The sequence below is a fragment of the Lynx rufus genome, unplaced genomic scaffold, assembly GCF_022079265.1.
Source record: "Lynx rufus isolate CCGP_SWC_20201006 ecotype Redwood Valley unplaced genomic scaffold, mLynRuf1.p SCAF_3, whole genome shotgun sequence".
Taxonomy (NCBI): domain Eukaryota; kingdom Metazoa; phylum Chordata; class Mammalia; order Carnivora; family Felidae; genus Lynx; species Lynx rufus.
In genome coordinates this window covers 199699317-199722168 of record NW_025814845.1, presented here as the reverse complement: position 1 = coordinate 199722168, position 22852 = coordinate 199699317, and the positions used below count along the sequence as shown (strand labels likewise).

The 22852-nt window shown below is 43.9% G+C and overlaps 1 protein-coding gene and 1 non-coding gene across 2 annotated transcripts in view; one reads left to right on the top strand and one right to left on the bottom strand.

Annotated features, from left to right (window-relative positions):
* Nucleotides 1-22852, bottom strand: part of CSMD1 (CUB and Sushi multiple domains 1) — a 1672960-nt gene that overhangs the window by 505921 nt on the left and 1144187 nt on the right. The window lies entirely within an intron of this gene.
* Nucleotides 22017-22122, top strand: LOC124521403 (U6 spliceosomal RNA). The gene has a single exon (XR_006964498.1). It is a non-coding gene; the product is annotated as a U6 spliceosomal RNA (small nuclear RNA).

The following is a 22852-nucleotide window of genomic DNA, read 5'->3' as shown; positions in this document are numbered from 1 at the left end:
CTCTCTCTTTCTCTGTCTCTCCAAATAAATTAATAAACATTTTAAAAAAAGAACTACAATCCTTAAAAACCAATACTTCAATTGTGAAAAAGATATCATCAAAGAACATCTAAGAAACACCTTAAAGATGAAAAACAAAAGAACTTAAAATACCAAGTTACTCTCGTTAGATTATAACCAAGAAAATACAGTATGTTATCTTGACGATTCCACAGAAAATTTCCGTTGTGCTGTCTAATCTCGCCAGCTCTAGACTATGTGTACATTTCACATTTACAGCTAGTAACAGTGCCACCCACTGCCGGCTCACTCGTGACCTGCTCCTGGTTCCCTTGCAACCCCAGATCTAGTCTCTGTTTGTTTTCACACCCTCTCTTTTACGTCCTGCATGTTCCTTGTCGTCTGGTTTTTTCCTCCGACCACTCTTGCTGCCCATCAGTCCATTCCCTGAGCGTCAATCTGCAATCCCCAGCAGAACAACTTTAGCACCTCACACTCAACTTCTGACACAAGGAACCACTCTAGGCCTCTGTCACTATTTTTTATCACATCACTACCTCTTGGTCACTGAGCTTCAAAACCTGAAGGTCATCTCTGCTTCCTCCTTCCCTCTGTGCTCCATGAAAACTCACTTATCATCTCCTTCTGCTCTCCTACCCGTCCCGCCCATGACTTTGCGTGTCTGGCTACCCCACACCTGTAACGCCAGTGACTACTGTCTCCTAACAGTCTCGTCACCTTCAGCCACTCACCACTCCCATGCACCTTAGACATGGACAATAAATTACAACACATTAATTCATTAAAACTGATCAATTATCGGGGCGCCTGGGTGGCGCAGTCGGTTAAGCGTCCGACTTCAGCCAGGTCACGATCTCGCGGTCCGTGAGTTCGAGCCCCGCGTCGGGCTCTGGGCTGATGGCTCAGAGCCTGGAGCCTGTTTCCGATTCTGTGTCTCCCTCTCTCTCTGACCCTCCCCCGTTCATGCTCTGTCTCTCTCTGTCCCAAAAATAAATAAAAACGCGGAAAAAAATTCAAAAAAAAAAAAAAAAAAACTGATCAATTATCTCATGGCCGCCCACCATCCTTGCTTCAGCAACTTCAGTGGTTTCTCATGGCCTCCGGTCTCCTTGCCGACTTGTCCAGCCTGCCTTTCCAGTCATTTCGCAGGATTCCTTCCGTGCTCCGTGCACTCAACGCCATGCTCGTTTTTCCACATTTCTCTTTCTTTTAGTTTTCCAGCTTTATTGAGATACGACTGACAAACCCATCACCTCACACAGTGACTATGATTAGTGACAGCACTTAACTTCTACTAACACGATGCATGTCGTTGAAAACACTGCTCTGTATGGCACAAGTTACACATAACTGTGGCTCTCTCCCACACACGTTCTTGCACATCAGTGTCTCTGTGTTCCCACATCTTCCACATTCAAATCCTAGCCAACCTTCAGCACCAGCGACTCCGTGAAGTCTTCCTTGACTGAGGAAGAAAGCCACCTTCCTTGAGATTCCATGGTCTCCAGCCTCATTCCGACTCTGGCACTGCTTGTCCCTGGTGTTAAAATTACCTGCACGGGCATCGAGTCTCACCAACTCGAACACAAGCTAATTTTTAGGTGAATCTGTAATTTGTTGTGTTTGGTCTCTTCCAATATTTAGTAAAATTCCCGGGCACAGAATGATGTGTACTGGCGAGCAGATCAATGAATAAATGTTATAACTGGAAAAACATTACGTATCATCCACATCAACCATAAGTTTTCTTAGTGAGGACACAAAGCCTTAAGCGAATCCTCATTTATTGCATTCCTAGTACATATAAAGAACAAAATTATTTCATTAGCAAATAATAGATGCTGCTTTATTAAAAATCCCTCATTTAAAAACGTATATTATCATATATATCTACTTCCGTATCAGGAAATAGTTTGATGTCATATTCTGTGTTGTTAATAGAGGCAGAGGCAAATCCAATTAAATCCTTATTCACTGCATATATTAAAGTATAAAAAACGGTAGTTACCAAAACATTCATTTCTGCAAACTGTGAACAAGCACTTATTTGCATTATCTTTTATCTCAATTACATGAGAGTGTTGCCTCATGATTCTTTTTTTTCTCCCTATAGATATGTGGGACGTTTATCTAAATTGCATTATCATTTTCCCCCTCAATTCTCTATCTTTGAAACTACCTCTCTGATTGCAAAGTTCAATCATTTAGACGGAGTGTTCAGCAGTGTGAAAAATAGTTCTAAGACTATTAATTTTAATTTTTTATTATTTCTATTGTATGTACAGTGTACATATCATTTTGAAAACATGAATTTCCACTAAGCAACAGCTTTTTATTGGAAATCAGGGAGAAAGGAGAAAAGAAAAGTAAAAGTTCTGAAGGATTTTTGAGCTAATATTTAAGGTATGCATATCGGGGACAAGTGTAAAAATACATATAGTTTCCACCCTATGGGTCAATACCATTTGAATTTTGTATCAATCTGTTGACCGTAATTCCTTTAGATAGCAAGACAGCAAAATTTATTTTAAAATGACAGGTACCATATGTTTTCACTCTTATGTGGATCCTCAGAAACTTAACAGAAGACCATGGGGGGAGGAGAAGGAAAAAAAGGAAGTTAGAGAGGGTGAGAGCCAAACCATAAGAGACTCTTAAAAACTGAGAACAATCTGAGGGTTGATGGGGGGTGTGAGGGAGGAGAGGGTGGGTGATGGGTAGTGAGGAAGGCACCTGCTGGGATGAGCACTGGGTGTTGTATGGAGACCAATTTGACAATAAATTTCATATTAAAAAAAATAAACAAAATAAATAAATAAATAAAATGGCATAACAATTTATAAAATATGTGAGAGTTTGCTGGAACTCTGGCAGACCCCTGAGTTCTGCGTACTTTATCTTCGAGGATGGAGGAAGGAACAAGGAAGCCATTCGTGCATCAGAGACAGCTCAGAGTCCAGAAAGGGAAGGTTCAGCGTATGTGTTACCGGAGCAGACAGAACAAAGGGTTGTGGGAGTCGGGTGGAAAGAACTTTCTTTGGGGTGGAAAGAATACTTCACAGAAGGGATAAGTCTAAGAACGAAAGCCGATTACACAGAGGAAAAGGCACGGGCATCGTGATCTCCAGGAGATGGGCCGTGCGTCCAACAGGCGGGGGCCGCGGTGGTGTTTGAGTACAGATATGGTGGTCCCTGTTTGTAGTGAGGACTACACCTGCCACTCCCCAGCCGGTGACGCTCCACTTCTCCCTCCCAACACTGCTTCCAGACCCCCCGTGTGGCCTTCAGATGGTGTCAAGAGACCCCACCCACCACAACACCCCCAGAAGCAAACAAATGTGCACAGTCACTGAGGCATGTAAAGGACCCAAATTCATCACCTCCGTGTTGGCTGTGCCACTTTGAGCATGCTTACATAACTCCTCTTTGGTGTGGGACCCTTGTTCATAGGGTGGGCCCATTCTGTTGCCCTCCCAGGACTGGGAGGTAAGGTCCAAACGTAATGCCGTATGAAGTTCTTGGCCCATGTGCTAAGAAAGAATCACCTTAAACCTCTTCCCTTCTCACCCTATTTAAAGTTCTCATTTCCTCAGTATTTTCCGAAACTGTCTAATTTAATTTGTACCAAGCTATTTAAAAAGCTGGTAGATTTAATTGTCCAGCATAATACAGATTTTAGAAGACCAGCTTTTTTATAGCACATGGACACCATTCTGGGCTACACGTCAGAAGCCTGGGGTTCTCCTTCACCTCTGACATTGAAGGGTAACTTAAACTTTCTGGGACAGTTTTCTACCTTATGGGCCGAGAAGTTACACAGGAGGAAAATCTCCAATGAGCACATCCTTAAAGTGATTGTTGGGGGGGGGGGGTGTTTGCTGTAATTCTCTGATTTAAGGAGCGTAGAAAAGTACACAATAGTGCCTTTCCTTAAGGTCATATTTTGTGGTGAGAGGTGTCAGATAAAGTGAGAAGTAATGAAGACTGAAATGTGGGAGAAGACGATGAGGCATACAGAGTAAGGGCAAAGGATAGAGTGTTTTAGAATGTTCCTTCCCTCGGGGCACCTGGGTGGCTTAGCTGGTTGAGCATCTGACTTTTGATTCCAGCTCGGGTCATGATCTCATGGTCATGAGATGGGAGGCCCGTGTCGGGCTCTGCACTGGCATGGAGGCTGCTTGGGATATTCTCTCTCCCTCCCTCTGCCCCTTCCCTTCCTCATGCATGTATGTGCGTGCACTCTCTGGGAATATATAAATGTTTATAAAAAAAATAGAATGTTCCTTCTGCTGGCAACAATTTCATAGTTTCCACCTCATCCCAGGAGGTTTTTTCACGGGATCAGAACCTGCCTAGATTCTGCCGGCATGAAACTACATGATCACAAAAGACAATCTCAGATTTGTGACTTTCATCAATTGTAATTTTGACCAGTGAAGCACGAGGAAGCTGGCCGGTATTTATCTGGTTTTAGCCTATGGAGATCTGAGCTTTACCCCAACGGGCTCATCAAACGGGTCAACAACTTACCAGTGATTGTCAGCCTACCAAATCTGAGTCCAGTGCTTCCTGAATCTGTATTCTCACAATATGCTACAATTCTACCTTTTTATGCATATGTTACAGTTGTGCTTAGCTAGAAGGAACTCTGAAAGTGCTCTGAACTTCGAGTTCCTCATCTGAAAGATGTTCTAGGGTTGCTACAAAGAAGAGTGGAAATGTGAGGAAGACCCGTGACATACAACAGGTGAGGGCAAGGTGCATCTCTCTGCAACACGTGTAGAGTCTAACTGTTGCCAAGCACAGCACTGCCCTAAACTGTTTTAATTCTTGCCCTAAGAAGATCTTATCTTCCTATATAAAACCTAAATAAGACCACATATTAATTGTGTCTATATCACTGGTACCACAGGAATTTGTAGCAATTAGTACAACGTCCTTCTAATTAATTGAAATGTAAAGCCGACAGTCCTGCGAACATAGATTGAAAGAGGAAAAGTCAAAATGATGTAGGCAAACTCAGTCTTAAATCCCCAAGTTTTCATACACTGTAACAAAAATTATGGAAAAAGAAGTTGGAAAACTAGAATTTAATGTTCTAATGATATTCTATCATATCCAAGTCATGTGAATACCCTTCAAAGATTGCTGCCTATATCCTTAGTAATGATAGGAAAAGTAAGGGCTCTTCAAAGAAAACAGAAAAAAACTATATATATTAGAAATTTAAATTTAAATGCAGGATTTCTTAAATGTCTGGGTTGAGTAAGTCTCTGAGTTATATGGTATAGGCAAGTCTGTAGATGGACACAAAAATTATCTTTATTTCAATCAGAACCTAAATCTAGTCAAAGACATAGATGCCCTGGTTAGTTTTTAAATGGTAAAGTGAATAATACACACATACATGTAACCAACTATTAGCAGTATTGTACATGAGGAATGACCTCCCGTCTCAACTAAATAATGAGCACGAATGCTTTCAAATATTTAAACTAACTCAGTAGTGGGTTTGTTGTTGTTGTTGTTGTTCCTTTATTTTCAGAGTGTCTTTTAAGAAATTAATTACAAGTCTTAAAGGAAGACATTCAGACATCTAAACATATTTTGTATTTTGGACATTGGTATTCAGGAGTACTGCATATTCAATAATGCCACATTTATCTTACTAAACGTATTCACACATAACTCTTGGTCTAGAGAGCAGCCACCGTGAGTTAACATCTCTCCAGAAAATTCCATAGTTCTGGCAGAACCACCATCATAATAAGATAGGCAAAAAGTTTGTCGTAGTGAATACTCCATGTTTTCATTACATTAAACACCTATACACAGGCCTCTCAAGAGCATGTCAATACTTAATACGCGTTACAACTCCTTGAGTCAGGTAGTCTCTGATCTTAGTAGTAAGAAAGAAAGACTGAATTCAGGTCTCTGACTCTACATGCAATATTACAGTCAGCTCTGTAAATTTTTTTCTAAACAGGCAGAGAATTATCTTCCTCGGCTTGACCACAAGGCAGAGTAATGAGCCACTTATGAGTTAATATCACTGTGTCTGCAATTATTCTGCATAGGATAGATTTAGGAAGTTTCTACGTATCAGTCACACAATGTTTAAAATAAATCCTAGTTACTAGTAACCTATTCCTGTAATTACTTTTGTTTTACCAAAATTATTTTGTTCTACTGTGGCATTGCATTCTCTCCTAGAGACGACATGAGATACAAAGAGAGATGAAAGAGATGGAAGGGACACTTTTGATTAGAAACGCACATGCTGGGGCGCCTGGGTGGCTCAGTCGGTTGAGCGTCCGACTTCGGCTCAGGTCAGGATCTCACGGTCCGTGAGTTCGAGCCCCGCGTCGGGCTCTGTGCTGACAGCTCAGAGCCTGGAGCCTGTTTCAGATTCTGTGTCTCCCTCTCTCTCTGCCCCTCCCCCGTTCATGCTCTGTCTCTGTCTCAAAAATAAAATAAAAACGTTAAAAAAAATTAAAAAAAAAAAAAAAAAAGAAACGCACATGCTTATGCCCTATAGAACATAAGTCCCAGAAAGACTAAGCCACTTGTAGTCCAAATCACACAGCTGTGAAAGGGAAGGGCAGTCTAACACACACACAAACACACACACACACACACACACACACACACACACACACACGCTGAATCACATGTCAATAAGTACTATTGTTTTATTTCATCTTTAGTACATTTTTATTTTAACATCACGGTGCATGAATCAATTTTGATAGAATTAAAAATAAGAAATTTGGTGTCATATGATATAAAAATATATTCCTGAAAAGGACACAGCTATGCACTCATTTGCTGCCCTAGGGAAAGGACAGTGTGCAATTTTCAACATGGCCTTTATTTCTGCTCTAATCCTGGATGTATCCATGCTGAATGGAACTCTAACTAAAAAGCTAACTAAAGTGAATATCTCATTTTTTTTTTGTTCTCTAATAAGACTTTATTTGTAGGTAATGAAATTTGATTTTCATACAATGTTCATGGGTTAGGGAATAATCTCCTTTTTATTTATTATTTTTAAGGCTACCATGTTTAGAGCAGTTTTAGGTTCATAGCAAAGTGCCAAGAACTACCACTTAGCCCTCTCCACGCGCACAGCCTCCCATCATAGGGTACATTTGTTACAGTTGAAGACACAGCATAATTATCCAAGGTGCACCTTAGGATGCATTGTTGGTGCTGTACGTTCTATAGATTTAAAAAAAAAAAAAAACCTTCATACTGGCATGTAACCATCATTATAGCGTCATGCAGAGTAATTTCACTGCCCAAAGAATCCTCTGTGCTCTACCCGTTCAACCTTGCCTATCCCGAACCCCTGACAACCACTGATCTCTTTACTATGTCTATGGTTTTGACTTCTCCGAAGGTCGTTTAGTCGGAAGCACACAGTATGTAGACTTTGCAGACTGGCTTCTTTCTCTTAATAATATTCACTTAAGTTTGTTTCCTGTCTTTTCATGACTATAGAGCTCATTTGTTTTGAGTACTGTATAGTTGTCTGCATGATCACAATTTATCCATTTACCTGCTAAAACATCTGAATTTTGGTAATTCTCAATAAAACTGCTATCAACATCCATGTGCAGGTGTTTGTGTAAAAATAAGTATTTTTTTAACTCATGAAACTTGTTCTGATGAGTTTTCCACTCACCCAGCACAGCTGCTGAATCACGCAGTGTATCCAGTTCTGTGAGAAACCACCAAACTCTCTCCCAAAGTGGCTGCGCCATTCTGCATTCCCACCAGCAACGAATGAGAGTCCCTGCGGGGCCACATCGTCACCAGTGTCTGGTGTGGTCAGAGCTCTGCATTTTGGTCACGGTGACAGGGATGCAGCAGCATTTCCTTGTTTTCGAACATCTCCTTTCAACCCCAAGGTACTCCGCTGCATGCATAGATCACAGGCCGTGCACAGTGAGTCCTGCGTTAGCGGCGTTTTCTAGGCTGCCTGGGACTCCACCAGTCAGAAACCATTAAGGACTTGACCTTTCTTAGCTAAGACGGCATTTCTGTATGCTGAGGGCCCTTAAAAGTACTCAGAAACTTTCAAAGCAGTAGGCCAGGTTAAAAGGGAATTAGCATTTTCAGTGAGAAGGGCAGTATTTCAAAAGCACTCTGGGGGGCAGGATAAGGATCAAGATTCTACAGTGGATTTAATTTCAAGGTAATCATAGTAATACTCCTGGCACTGAGTTCACCAAAATTTACAAGCCGAGCTATATTATAACTGACAGCGGGACACAGAGAATTATCCTCCGTGATAAGAAATGCTGTATCATGCCATTGATTTTGCTCTGAAAATACCAGTGGAAGCTATTGCCTTCCTTGACAGTTCGAGCAGCAGAGGAATAAGCCTGCCACTGGGGTGTCCACTGTATCTCCAAAGCCTCTTCGCGGACATTCTATCAATCTCATCTTGTCAGCAATCAATGGAATTAAATGCTGCTCTATTTACTCAGCTTCCCGTGACCCATCCGGATTTTAACATCTAGATGTCAGAGAGCCCTTTGAGAGAAAAAGAGTGGGAACAATGCTTTGCAAGAATTATAACAGCGATACTCAGCTATTACCACTGACTTCACACAGGAATTAGCCAATAGTGCCCTGGGTCACCAGAACCTCCATAGGAAAGTGCTCATCAACTTGGTTTCCACCACAGAAGGTGGAATGGGCATGTACCACGGACTAGTCATTTCACATACGTTGTGTCCAACTTTATAATGACTTCAATGCTGGAGGAATCAGCCCCTCTCTATAGATGTGCGGACACATCATAGAGCTTCAATAACTTACCCCAAATCAAACAGTTGGTAACCTGGGTACATGGCGCTTCAAAGGGCCATCAAAATGCTGAGTCATTAATTCAGGTTAAAAAGAAACTTTTCTTCTCATTTTAGAAACTGAAAGCCGTGTTTTGGTATTTAACCTATATTTATAGACAGTGGTGATGTGTAGTATTTCTGACACTTCTCCAATCAAAAAAAATACAGTTTTCCTAAATTCTCTATGGAATATATAGCTTGTCTTAAAATATAAAGTTATCACAGTAAAAGCAAATATAGAGAGGCATATTCTTCCAAATAGGAGAAAATGTCTGAAGTATAATTTTTGTGTAAATGGACTCCAAATGCCTTTTGTGTGAGTCATGAGAAATAAAGCCTTCTCCAATGTAAGTATATTTTAAATTATAAGTGGCTAAAATTTCTGCAAAGTTTAAGTAAAGCAAATATATTACTACAGACTGGTTATTCTGTAAAATTGGCTCTTTAGACCCAGTGTCAGACATAAAACACTCAAACTAGACCCCTATGAACAATAATGGCCCCAGAGTGCCACCAATGAATCACCATCTTGTGTTCTAAGGCAATATGTTATCCTATAGGTATGAGTACTTAATTCTCCTAAACTGCCTTCACTGTCAAAGTTTTACGTGTTTTGCTCTGATGCAAGCAGAATCAGTGTTTCTAGAAGCTTCTGCATCGAAGGACACCAGACATTATTCTCTAGTCAGTATTTCTGGAGTACCTAGTACGTCCAGGCCACCTTCACCCAAAAGGAAAAAGCACAGAGGGAGATTATTCTGTCCCTGAGTAGTGAGTTATGTGTCTATATGTTTCACCTCACCTATGCTGATCCTGAAGATCAATATGTATTTTCTACGCCTCCAGCATTCTCTTCTGCTTTACAAGAATGAGATCCCCCCAGAAACCCTCCAACAAGATTGCTCTCCTGGCCTGTAGGCAGGTGCTGTGCTGGGTACTTCCATGTTTTCACTTGGCTGGCCCACAGGACGCCCACATATTTGACTGAACATTATTTCTGGGTGTCTGTAAAGGTGTTTCCAGAAAAGATTAGCATTTGAGTCAGTAGACTCCGGAAAGAAAACTGCCTTCCTCAGTGTGGGTGGACATCACCCAATCTGTTGAAGGCTTGAAGAGAACAAAAAGGCAGAGGAAGGGAGAGTTCTCTTTCTCTACTGACCTCTTGAGATGGCATGTTGGTCTCCTGACCTTGGCCTGGTACTTGCACCACTAATGTTCCTGCATCTTCAGTTTGTACAGGACAGATAGTGTGACTTCTCAGCCCCATAATCACATGAGCCGATTCCTCCTAACACACACACACACACACACACACACACACACACACACACGAGTGCATGTCAAAACTGGTGAGATCGGTAGATGGTATGATCGACCAGCCTGGTGCTGCTGTCATAGAAAGGGCATGTGACTTGTCATCATTGAGTGATCTGGGTAATGGGTACACAGGATCTTTCTGTACTTTTTTTTTCAACTTCCTGTGGAACTTACAATTGTTTCAGAATTAAAAAGGTACACATTGTGCTATCTGATAACACTTGATACGCATACTTGACTGAGGACGGTGCTCCCCGAAGTGAGCACAACTGACATTCGGGGCCATCGTGTGCAGTGCGGCACCTGGCACGCGGCAGCCTGTCTGGCTTTGACCCCCTGGATTCTTGAGCCACTCCTCCCCCAGTCTGTGACAACCCAAACATGTCTCCAGACCTTGTCCTACATGCCCGGGAGGGCAAAACCACCCTTTTTCGGGGATTGCTGATTTTGAGGAAAGTTAAGAATAACGAAAGATGACTCTTCCTTTTACAAAAGATACTGATGTAGAATTCTTTCACATGGTTAAATCCTCCAGGTTAAATCAGAACCTGATTTGTTGCACCAACGTTCAAATTAAGCACTGAATTCTGAACTATCTCTTGTGAGAAGTGATGCAAATGCATTTTCAATCACCTGGGTTATTGAGGTGTTCTGCTAAAGCTGAGTGACAAAAGGCTTCGTCCCCCCGAATTTTCTCAGGATGAAAGGAGAGAATGGCAAGAGACCATAGAAAGTGTCTGAGAGCAGAGGGCGCATGGAGCTTAGGGGACACACAGGGCTCTGTGCCGTTTCGATGGCACTTTCTCTGGCCTCTGAAGCCTGTTGAACAGGAACTCCCTAAGGCACCTTGTGGGCCTCCCTTCCTTACAACATCAGTTCCATTCCCATAAAACTGATCAGAGCGATGGTTCAGGAAACTGTATAAAACATGCAATTTGCATTTCGAAATACAAATTTGTATCATTTAGTTAAATTTCTTCTAGGTCAAAGTAGCTGTACTTGAGACCAAAAGATCCACGTGGTTTGGAAACTTGAGAGGCTGCAATACTTGATGTAAAATTATTTAGACTATTTCTTCCCCCACAACTGAAAGTTGATAGAAAACTCCTGGATAGAATCATCTCTAGATATAGTCATCTATTTAAATGTAATGATGTACCTAATTAAAATTTTCATACTATGTATGTATTAAAAATGTGCATTTGGTTTGCATTTGTCTATAAAATATGATAAATAATATAAAACTTAGATAATGTTGTGTCAGGGAAAAGTTTGACAATTATGTACAGCCATACTGACATGCATTCACATTCCCCAAACATTATAATTCCCAATAAAACTTTTGAAAAGTGCTCACCTTAATAAAAGCTATAGATATTTCCAATAGAATGCACTGATTTCTTTAAAAAAAAAACTAGTATTATTTCATTGAAACATTAAACAATATAACTGAGGTGATACATATAACGTTGACTCAGATTTTCTCATCTGATTCAAGAGTTGTGTTACTAAATTGCAAAGGGCCACTAACTCCTGTTTCCATGCAGGTTTTTTTTTTTTTTCATAGTTTCCAGCACTAATTAAAAGAATGCAAAATAAGCAGTTTTCATGTTTCATGTGACTTCACTTGGAAGACCATCTAATTGCACCAGATTAATTCAAGAAAGAATAGTTCACTCTTAAAGTGAAACTGTATTTTTATATTGAAGGGGGAGACAACAGTAACTGAAGAACCCGTGAAGGATTCTCCTAAGACACAAACACAGACTTGGGCTGGACGAAGACAAGGGTTAGGTGAGCCAGACAGACTCGCATTCTGTGTATGGGGACTTTTAGGCTCAGATAATTGAATTGTGTTTTCCAAGAACCTCGTGATGTAAGAGCACAACCCAGGCAAGGACAAACATCGCTCTGAATTTTTGTTCATGAGTTGTCAAAAACATAGTGCTTGAGTTGAGGAAAAAAATGCCAATTTCTCAGAGTTCACGAACCCATTTGCATTTGTAAATATATCTGAGAGGATACTGTTGAGGCTATCTCATTCACGCAAAAACTGAAATGAACACTGCCCCGTGCATACACATACTTTCTTTACCTTCCAAACAACCCTGTCCTGGAATTTCCTTCTCTGTCATCTGTCGCTGTCTGTTTCCATAGACAGCAAATTGGCCGTAGGATGCGGGGAAGCAGGGCACGCAGCTTGTGAAAAATCCGTGCCTCCCTAGTCAGGGAGATGATGTTTATAAGGATATGCATGATTCATGTGCACACGTAAAAATGAAGTGCCCTACGTCTTTTTTGTTGTTCTATTTTTTAATGTTTATTTATTTTTGAGAGAGAGAGAGACAGAGACAGAGTGAGAGCAGCGGAGGGGCAGAGAGAGGGAGACAGAATCCAAAGCAGGCTCCAGGCTCCGAGCTGTCTGCACAGAGCCCGAGGTGGGGCTCAAACCCACGGACCATGAGATCATGACCTGAGCCCGAGTCAGACACTTAACTGACTGAGCCTCCCAGGAGCCCCCCGCCCCCCACCGTTGTTGTTCTTTTTGTTGGGACATTTTATCAACGGGAATAAGAAGAGTGGAGCACAATCATGCACTTTGATCGTTTCGTTCCAAAACCAGTGATTCTTATATTCCATCTCACTAGACGTCAATTTTCTTGATCTGAGTTTGAAGAATCAACTCTTAATTACATGGATTTGCTCTATTCTTTTCTTGTTTCTCTGCTGTGTGTGTGTGTTGTGCGTACATATACATACATACACTATATACAGTGATTTATTTATTTAAATTCAAGTCAGGTCGCATGCAGTGTAGTCCTGGCTTCAGGAGTAGAACCCAAGTGATTCATCATCACATACAACACCCAGCGCTCGTCCCCAAAAGTGCCCTCCTGATGGCCCGTCACCCATCTGGCCCATCCCCCCAACCACCTCCCCTCCAGCAGCCCTCAGTTTGTTCTCTGGATTTAAGGGTCTCCTATGGTTTGCCTCCCTCTCTCTTTGTATCTAATTTTCCCTTCCCTTCCCATGTTCACCTGTCGTGCTTCTTCAGTTCCACATATGAGTGACATCATAGGATATTTGTCTTTCTGTTCTTGATTTTATTTATCTCTAATCTGTATTTAACCACTTCTTTCTTGCAGCTTTGGATTTAGTTGGTTCTTTTTTTTTATTTCCTTAAGACGTAAAGTCAGGCTGTTGATTCGAACTCTTGTTTGCGGCTGTGAATGTCCCTCTTGGCACCACTTTTGCGGCTCCCCGTAAGCTTTGGTGCGTCATGTTCTCAACGCAATTTTCTCAAGTTATTTTCTCCTTTCCTTTCTGATTTCTTTCGACTCAGCGGTTCTCTGAAGCGTGTTAAATTTCCACGTATTTGTGAAATTTCACGTTTTTATTCTGCTGTCGGTTTCCAGTTTTACTTCATTGTGATTGGAAAAGATCCTTTGCGTGATCTCGGATGTTTAAGATTCATTAAGCATTTTGTCCTGTGGCCCGACGCAGGGCCTGCTCTGGAGCACCTCCCACGTGCACTTCAGAAGACAGGTGTAGTTTGCTGTTGTTGGGAGAAGTGTCAAACAAATATTTTTAAAAGAACTTTTGGAAAGACGGCAGAGCCACAAAGTTGTACTGTGAGGACGAGCGTCCCACAAAGATGGGGCTGCGCAAGGTGGGGAGCAGGGCAGCCAGAGTGAGTGACCCTGGCTTGTCCAAAGGCAGACCTACATAATTAAATATTCCGGGGGGGGGGGAGTCCATTTTTTGGGGGGATTTGGTATTCACCAAATGTCAGCAATACAGGAGGATGATAGATAAATGATAGATGATGCATACATAGATGATAGACTGATAATGGACAGATAGATAATAGATAGATACACAGATGGAGACAGACAGAGATATTTATAAATCTCATTTAACCATCCCTGGAAGGAAGGATTTTACAGATGATAAAATAGGCTCGTGAAGCCACTCCCTTCTCCCTTAACTACATGGCTGATAAAAGACCGATTTCATAGTGGATCTTAACCCCTTTCCATGGCACGGACTTTGCTTTCTTTTCTTTCTTTCTTTTTTTTACTTGTGATTTCTTGCAATTCACCTAACTTGAAGGAATGCCAAATAACTTCTCGGGTTCTTCTCATCTCAAATAGCCTGTATTTATCACGAATACTATTTCGCTGTTCATTGTATCCAGGCCTTAGCAGAGACACAGCACCACCAGTAGAGAACTCTCGCTCAGTGCTTCTCCCAAGTTCGGGTTTGAGTTCTCTGCAAATGTTTTTTTCTCTGTAGTTGTGGTCTTTGGTCAAGTTGTAGGCAGAATCCCATGATGGCCTCTAGGATGCAAGCTCCCTGTGACACCCCTGTGTCCTCTCCTCTTCTGAGTGTGGCGAGGGTCCATGCGTGGGGGCAATCTCTCACTCGATCAGGTTCCTTCGTAGGGGCTGGTGGCTCCCATGATTACCCTATGATAGATATATATGCCTTCACTTTAGCTGTCTGGAGAAGCATTCTCCCGCTGGTCTTGAAGAACTTGCTGCCATAGTATGAGGTAGCCACCTGGCTTGGCCTGAAGGTGTCCCCATACAGCTCAGAGTGACCTCCAGCCACAGCCAACAAGAAAATGACTGAAGATTTTAGTCCCACAGCTGCAAAGGGCTGAATTTTGCAAACAGCCAGAATGAGTCCCCAAGAGGCCACCCAGATCCAGATGAGAAATCAAGGCCAACACCTTCCTTTTAGACGTACAAGAACCTGAGCAGAGGACCCAGCCTCGCCATGCCAGACTTCTACACTTCGACCGGCACAGAGTGTGAGATGGTGAGGGTGGTGTTTTAAGCTGCCAGGTGTGTGGTCATTTGTTACACAGCAGACAATGGACACTGGTCCATGTTAATCGGGACCTCTCCTCACGGTCCCTCTCCTCACGGTCCCTCTCCTCACAGTGTTTTATAAAGTGAATCCTTCAACAAGCACAGTCTAACTTCCCTGAAGATTTTAAGGACATTCCGGAAGACACCTGTACCCTTCCCACCATCTCCCCACCTGTCTATCTACAGGGCCAACCAAATCTTTATTCCTTGAGGGCAGACCGGTTTCTCTCCCTATGCTGAAATTTTGCTCACATTCTGCAAACAAGAGTTTCGGTGTCTAACACAAAGGGCTTGAAGAAGTATTATTGCAAACAAATACAGCGCTCATTCCAAGAAATATTCTACAAGATTGATTTTTCCAAGGTAAAATTCATAAAAATAACAGTGATAAACATACCAATGTGAGCACCTCGTAGGTACCGTATGCTGTGCTAGGTGATTTACGTGCTATTTGCAACTGTTACAACGGCACCTCAAGGTGGACTCACTATTGACATCCTTCTTGGAACTAAAGAGAGGTGGGGGGACCCTGATCAGAAGCAGAAAGTAGTTGCTGCTGGGACTGGAACCCAGACTCCCCTGGCTGTGAAGCCCAAGACAGTAATTATTCTGCACGTCCCCTCGTGAGAACAATCGTGCAGGTTTTGCTCCAAGTCTAATATCCTTGGGGAGAAGGGAAGTTTGGTTTTGGCACTCCGTCTCTGCGACCAGTAACGACCCTTATCCCGCCAACAAGCATGAGAATTCGTGGCGGTCTGCTGTGTGCAACAGCCAGGGTGCCAAGTGCAGGGGCTTTAGATACGCCAGCACAGATCTGGGTCCCAACCGCTTCCTTACGGTATGTTCGAGATCCTGACAGAGTCACCGAGTCTCTCTACATCCCACTTCTGCTCTGTGTAAAAGGGTACTGCTGGGGTTCATACCTGTTAGGGCTCCCGCGAGGACTCACAGAGGTTACACACATCCACACGGGACGTCCGGCACGTGGGAAGCCTTCGGTGGATGTCCCATACGACTGTGGCCGCTACTGCTGCGCCCAGCTCTGGCCTGGAGGGCCCGAGACCCCCAGCAGACGCACAGAGAGGATGGCAGTGTGTTTCCCACGTGGGGAAGCAGCACTACGAACTCCAAGCGAGGTGAGTTCATCAGCTTGTGCACTTATTTTATTCTTTACATTATATTTGTAAATCGAGTAAGGCACGGCTTCCGGCCTTACTCCGTGTAAACACGTCAGGGGGTTTGGGATCCCATCACTCAGGAGTCTGCGAAGTGGGGCCGAAAGGCTGGGCACGGGGACAGAACACAAGGCCACCTGTGTGCTGTGGGACACTGAGCAGAAGTCTCCGTTTTGATGGACTGGGGCTACGTTACTTCCTCTACGGGAGAGGTATCCACATGAGGGATGGGTTTGGCTCATAGTAGAGACTCAATAAATGGTGGTTATGATCTTCATGCGCCTAGTACGGATGAGAGCTGCAACGTGGAAGTGTGAACTGTCACTACCATCTAGTGGCAGTGGTCAGAAATGTAGTCACTGAGGAACGTGAGGAAAAAAAAAAGTTCACCCTCAGAGCGTGTTCTCTTCCAGACCCTCCTGCGATACCAGCCCTGACGCCCCAAGGTGCCCGGTACCTCACAGATGAGCTGCCCTCTTCAGCAGCTGCTTCTAGCTAAGTGCCATCCACGGGGGAGCTGGGAACAGGCATCCAAACACTGTCTCCTGTAGTTCGGATGAGAAATCCGAGAAAATGAAATCCGACCTGGCAGGAGTCCGGATTTACTGAGAGCCCTCACCCGCAGCACTGTGGAACAGCGAATTGAATCCTTTCTTTCTTATACGGCTTATATCCCTGTGACGCCCCTGTGATATGTTATTGTTCAGGGTGCTTGTTTTAAACAAGCTAAGGTATCAGGCAACGAGACCACGTACTACACCCGCTGCATTCCAGAAACTGGCCAGGCACAGGACGTCAGCTCACTGCAAGGTGGCAAAAGATATTTAAAATGAGTCCCTCAGGAATTTAAGACAACGGTTCATAAACGTGTGCACAAACTCCTATATATCAATCTTTTTTTTTTTTTTTCAAAGCACTAATATTTACGGGTCGATTTGGATGGCTGCGCTCTTACGATGAAATCATGGGCGCTGCATTTCCTTTCATGACATTTTCGGAGCATCTTTTATTTCACACAGATTCCAGGCTGATTTACAACACGCTACATGTGCCCGAAGCAGGTATCACCTCACACATTATCAAGAATCAAAACACTTTTAACTACTCGGTGGGAGCTGGAAATTCTAGGGCAAGAAATCAGGAACACTTAAACAACCGAAGACATCCTGTCCATTAGCACTTGGCACACACTCGGTTAGATATTATAGATTCAATAAACACTTTTTAATTAATTCAACATCCCTGTCTCCCATATTTCAACAGCAATGTTCCTTTTATTTTTCTTGAATATAGAATAATGAGCATTTCTTCCATTAAAGCTGTTTATTTAGGAAGGGTAATGATGTAGTCTGACATTTATCATATTCTCGTTACAGAAAAGTTCATGAGACTCTGTGATAAGCGATTTTTATGCTTAGGATGCAAAACCGGTGGCCATATGGCTCAGTGCTACCTGCGTGGTTAAAAGAGCAGAATGTTTCGGTTTCTAGAACAAGACTTGAAAATGAGGATTGCATGTGAAAGTCCAGATTTACAACTGCCCTTGGAAAATCAGGAGATGGGCTGGGCAGAGCCAATGCACCATTCGCACATGGCAACCGCCAACCGGAACCGAACGTGACAGCTCAGCTGGGGGGCACAGGCACTCACTCTGCCTCTGTCTCCATCACCCAGCAAAGGGACCCAGCTCCACTAGTGTGGTCAGCCCGGCCTCATCCCCTCTAGCTACCCATCAAAGCCTGCAGTCCTGTACTGCTCTCCCATCACACCAGCCACTTCCTCAACGGCCCTGCAAGCCCTCCGTCCACGCCGTCCACGGAGCCACCACGCCACCCCACCTGCACGGGGACCCGCTTGTCGCCCCCGGAATGCCATCATGGCTTCCACTCCTGCCTCGCCCACAAATGGTTCTGCACACAGCAGTCACAGAAACCTTCTTCAGCTTCCAAACCAATCAAAGTACACACCTTCCAGAAGCTTCTCTCCTTGCAATGAGGGTAAAGTCCAAACATTCATAGAGCCTGAGAGGCAGTTATCCCTTCCGCCCTCAGTGAGTGGCTTCTCAGACAAATCCTACCCCCACCAGTCACCCCAAACCCATAGATAACCATGTTTCTCTCCCCACAATGTGCCCACCTCCTCAGGTTCAGGGCTTTGGCACTTGCTGAGGGCTCCGCCTGCAGGGATCCCCCCCAGGCCACCTCTGGTCCATCACTAGTCCTTCCTCCCCCCAGGCCACCTCTGGTCCATCACTAGTCCTTCCTCCCCCCAGGCCACCTCTGGTCCATCACTAGTCCTTCCTCCCCCCAGGCCACCTCTGGTCCATCACTAGTCCTTCCTCCCCCCAGGCCACCACTGGTCCATCACTAGTCCTTCCTCCCCCCAGGCCACCTCTGGTCCATCACTAGTCCTTCCTCCCTCTCCCAGAAGACCACCAGGGCTACCACGGATGAAAGGGCACGGCTTCTTCCCTGCAGGCCTCGCTCCACCCGTCCCGGGTTTCATCATATGTTATTTGTGTTCAGGCTTATGTCTTCATCCACTGGATTAGAAGCTTTGGTGACAGCGGCTCTTTGTGTGTGTGTGCAGATCTCTATTTCCAGGGCCTGAATTGGTGCAGAGCAGAGAGGAAGGTGACGCACGGACACCTGCAGAGACGCTCGCTTTGTGCCTGGCAGTGAAAGTGAGGCTCTCGGGTTATGCAACGCACCCAAGCAGCTCGCCCTCGCCCCAAACCTTCAAAACTGCTCCCGTCACTACCTCACTGTCGGGCGGTCCCGTCACACACCTGTGGAACCAAGTGTGGGGCTGTGACATAAAATTAAAGATACAGAACACCCAAAGCTAAGAGTCTCTGGCCGCCTCTTTATTACAAAGGGAAAAGGAGAAAACACCGGTGGAAAACGACGGAAAACTCAAGTGTGCCGAGCCACCTTGAGATTCCGGTGCATAATGTTCCCGAACCAGACAGAGTTAGAAAACGACCTCCTTTAAATCAGCCGCAATCACATCAGGCACAGATGGGAAGTCTTCTGTTCCACGTACCTCGTTTCCAGACTGAGAAACAATCTTTTAAATCCTTCTTACGCACGCATCTGAAACAAACCACGCAGGGCCGCGCTGTGGTGAGCACGGGGTGCTCTTCAAAGTGGACGTTTCTCTGGTGTGAGTTGTTCGTAAGCTTGTCTGCTACAGAGTTTTCACGCATGGAAATTAAGCGGGTGGTGTTACACACAATGACAGCTTAGTCTTGGATAAAAACGCCTTCCCCCCATGCCTCCGGCCTATTAAACTCTGAATTTTAACCAACGCCTCCTGATTTACCTTACGCACAAAGCAAACTTCTCATCTGGCAACACAGCAGAGGGAGTTAATTAAATTCAGTGCTAACAGCTTCTGTTACAAATACCCAGAGCTTTTGCACCACATCTGTGCGTCCACTGAATGTCCTTAAAAACAAAGGCTTTATTTTTAGATACAGCTTAACACCATTTTTAAAGTTGAAATTTCTTCCTAATCGTCTACTTTGGCATTTGTGAACACATTATATTTATCTTACTTTGCCCCACATCCTTTTAAGAAAATTAACCAGAGGGGCGCCTGCGGGGGTCAGTTAGCTTAAGCATCTGATTCTCTGATTTCGGCTCAGGTCACGATCTCATGGTTCATGGGTTCAAGGCCCACAATGGGCTCCTCGCTGACAGCAAGGAGCTTGCATGGGATTCTCTGGCTCCTCCCTCTGTGCCCCTCCCCCTGCTCATACTCTTGTGCTCTCTCGCTCTCTCTCTCTCTCTCTCTCAAAATAAATAAGTATTTTTAAAAATACAAAGAAAATCAACCAGACTCTTTTGTTTCCTATGGAAATTCCTTTCGAGTTACGTTATGATGAAACACTTGAACCCTAAGGGTTCTGACCTTAACATCCATACTTAGCATCTATTAATCAACTAATATTTGTCAGGTACTGTCCTAAGTTCTTCAGCATTATGTTTTCTTCTTTCTTCAGCTTTATTGAGATATAACTGGCGCACAAAACCCACACGTAATTAATGCATGCAATTTAATGAGCTTAGTCACATGCATACACTCATGCCACCACCACTACAAGGAAGGTAGTAAACATTTTCTTCACCTCCAAAAGGATCCTTGTGCCCCTTCTTTTTTGTAGGAAAAACAGTTAACATGAGATCAATCCTCTCAGTAAATTTTTAATTGCCCAACATCTTATTGTTAACTCTAGGAACGATGTCGTACAGCAGATCTCTGAAACACACTCGTCTTGGAGAGCTGTGATTTTACACCCACTAAACAAGAACCGTCCACGTGGTCCCCCCCAGCCCGCGATAATCACCACCCTAATGTCTACTTCTAAACCTTCAGCTATTTTAGATGCCTCATGGAAGCAGGGCCGTGCATTATTCACAGTAGCCAAGATATGGAAGCAACCCGAAGGTACACGGACAGATGAATGAGAAAAGAAAAGAGTCTATCCATGCAATGAAATATTATTCAGCCTTAACACAGAAGCAAATCCTGCCATTGGCGACAGCATGGATGGGCCTGGAAGACATTGTGTAAAATACATCATTCGCTCGAGCCTCTCGGCATTATTTTCCCCCCACAGCTCTGAAGGTAAGAATTCCATTATGTCGTCATTCCACAATACTTTTGATCATTTGCCATTTTCCAAGTAAAGTTCTAGGATTGCCTATACAGTGGTGAATGGAACAGACGTGGCCTCTGCCCTTACTTGCCCTCTAGGGCGGTGTCAGAGGCAACAGACGCATCATTGACTATTTGCGTGTCCCATGGTGGCAGTACCAGGGAGAAGCAGCGAGCAGGGAGACGGATGTGGAAGGCAGGGAGGGGTTTGCTCCCAGGCCGCAGAGATCTATAGCACGTGGCAGATCAGTCTGCACATATCCGAGAGGAGATCGTGTCGGACAGAGAAGACGGAAGCCCTGAGACACAGAGTGCTCGATGTGTTTGAGAAACCACGAGGACGATGATGAGCTGGGGCAGTGTGGGGCTGGAGCAGGACACGGGACCGAGGGGCCATGGGGGGAGGCTTATGGGGAGCCTCGAAGAACATCATTAGGACTTCTGATTTTCTACGGAGACAGGCGACAGGTCGCCGGAGAGTTTTGAGCGTAGGAGTGATATACAGCAACTTTTAAAAGAATCACTTTGGTTACTGTGTTGAGGGGCAAAAGCAGAAATAAGGGGATCAGTCAGGAGAGAGTTGCGAAAATCTAGGTGAGACGCGATGGCTGCCGAGACCTCTGTGTGATTAACGGAAGTGGGGGAGGGCTGGATACCGGCTCTGGAGCGTAGAGTATTTGTAGGTGTTTGCGGAGAGAGGTGGGGTATGAGAAATGGAATTGGAAATCACTATGGAGTTTATTTTGTAACCTACGTAACTGACAGAGAGAAACGGACATTGTCCGAGAAGAGGATGGTAGGAACAGGTTTTGGAGAGAAAATCTAGGTCTGTTCTGGACGAGCTATGTTTGAAATGCCTATTGGACATGTAAATGCAGAAGCTGAGTAGACAACCGGATGCATGTAGAGTTCAGAGTAGGGAATCTGTCTAGAGAAATATTTGGAAGAGGGCAACCTATAGACTACAGTATTTCAAGCTACAGGATGGAGCGAGTGTCAACAGGAAAAAGAGCCGAGCCCGCGATGTGCCATATTCAAGGGGGAGGGGCACTGAGTGGCATCAGCAAAGGCACTGAGGGGGCACATACAGTTTCACATCAAGCTTTGTGTTTGGCTAGCAGCACACATACTAAAACTGGAACAATAAAGACAAGACTAGCATGGCTTTTGAGCAAGGATGACACACACATTGATGAAATGTTCCATATTTTCTGCATGAACAAAACAAGAAGCTTGATGAGAAACCAGAAGAAAGTAGCAATCATCAAAACAAAACAAAACAAAACAGGGTCTCCTGGGTGGCTCCGTCAGTTAAGCGCCTCACTTCAGCTCGGATCATGATCTCAATGTTCTTGGATTCAAGCCCCGCATCGGGCTCTGTGCTGACAGCTCAGAGCCTGGAGCCTGCTTCGAATTCTGTCTCCCTCTCTCTCTGCCCCTCCTATGCTCACACCCTGTCTCTCTCTCCAAAGTAAATAAACATCAAAAAATTTTAAAAAAACACACAAAAACTAGAGTTGAAATGAACAATAACTGAACTATAGAATTCAAAAGTTTCAGAAGTAGAGTTGACAACATATGGAAGAAACTACTGGCAATTTGGAGGATAATACATTGGAAATTACCCAATCAGAGGGAGAAAAGAGGGCACCTGAGTGGCTCAGCTGGTTAGCATCTGACTCTTAATTACAGCTCAGGTCATGATCTCATGGTTTGTAAGTGCTAGCCCTGCGTCAGGCTCTGTGCTGACAGCACGGACCTGCTTGGGATTCTCTAGCTGTCCCTCCCCTGCTCTCCCTCTTTCAAAATAAATCAATTAACATTAAAAAAAAAAAAAAGAGGACACAAAAATTTAAAAAGAATGAGAAAGAGTGAGGAATGCCTATGGGAATTATGGGACACAGTAAAAAGGAAGAATATTCACATGGAAATTCCAGGAGAA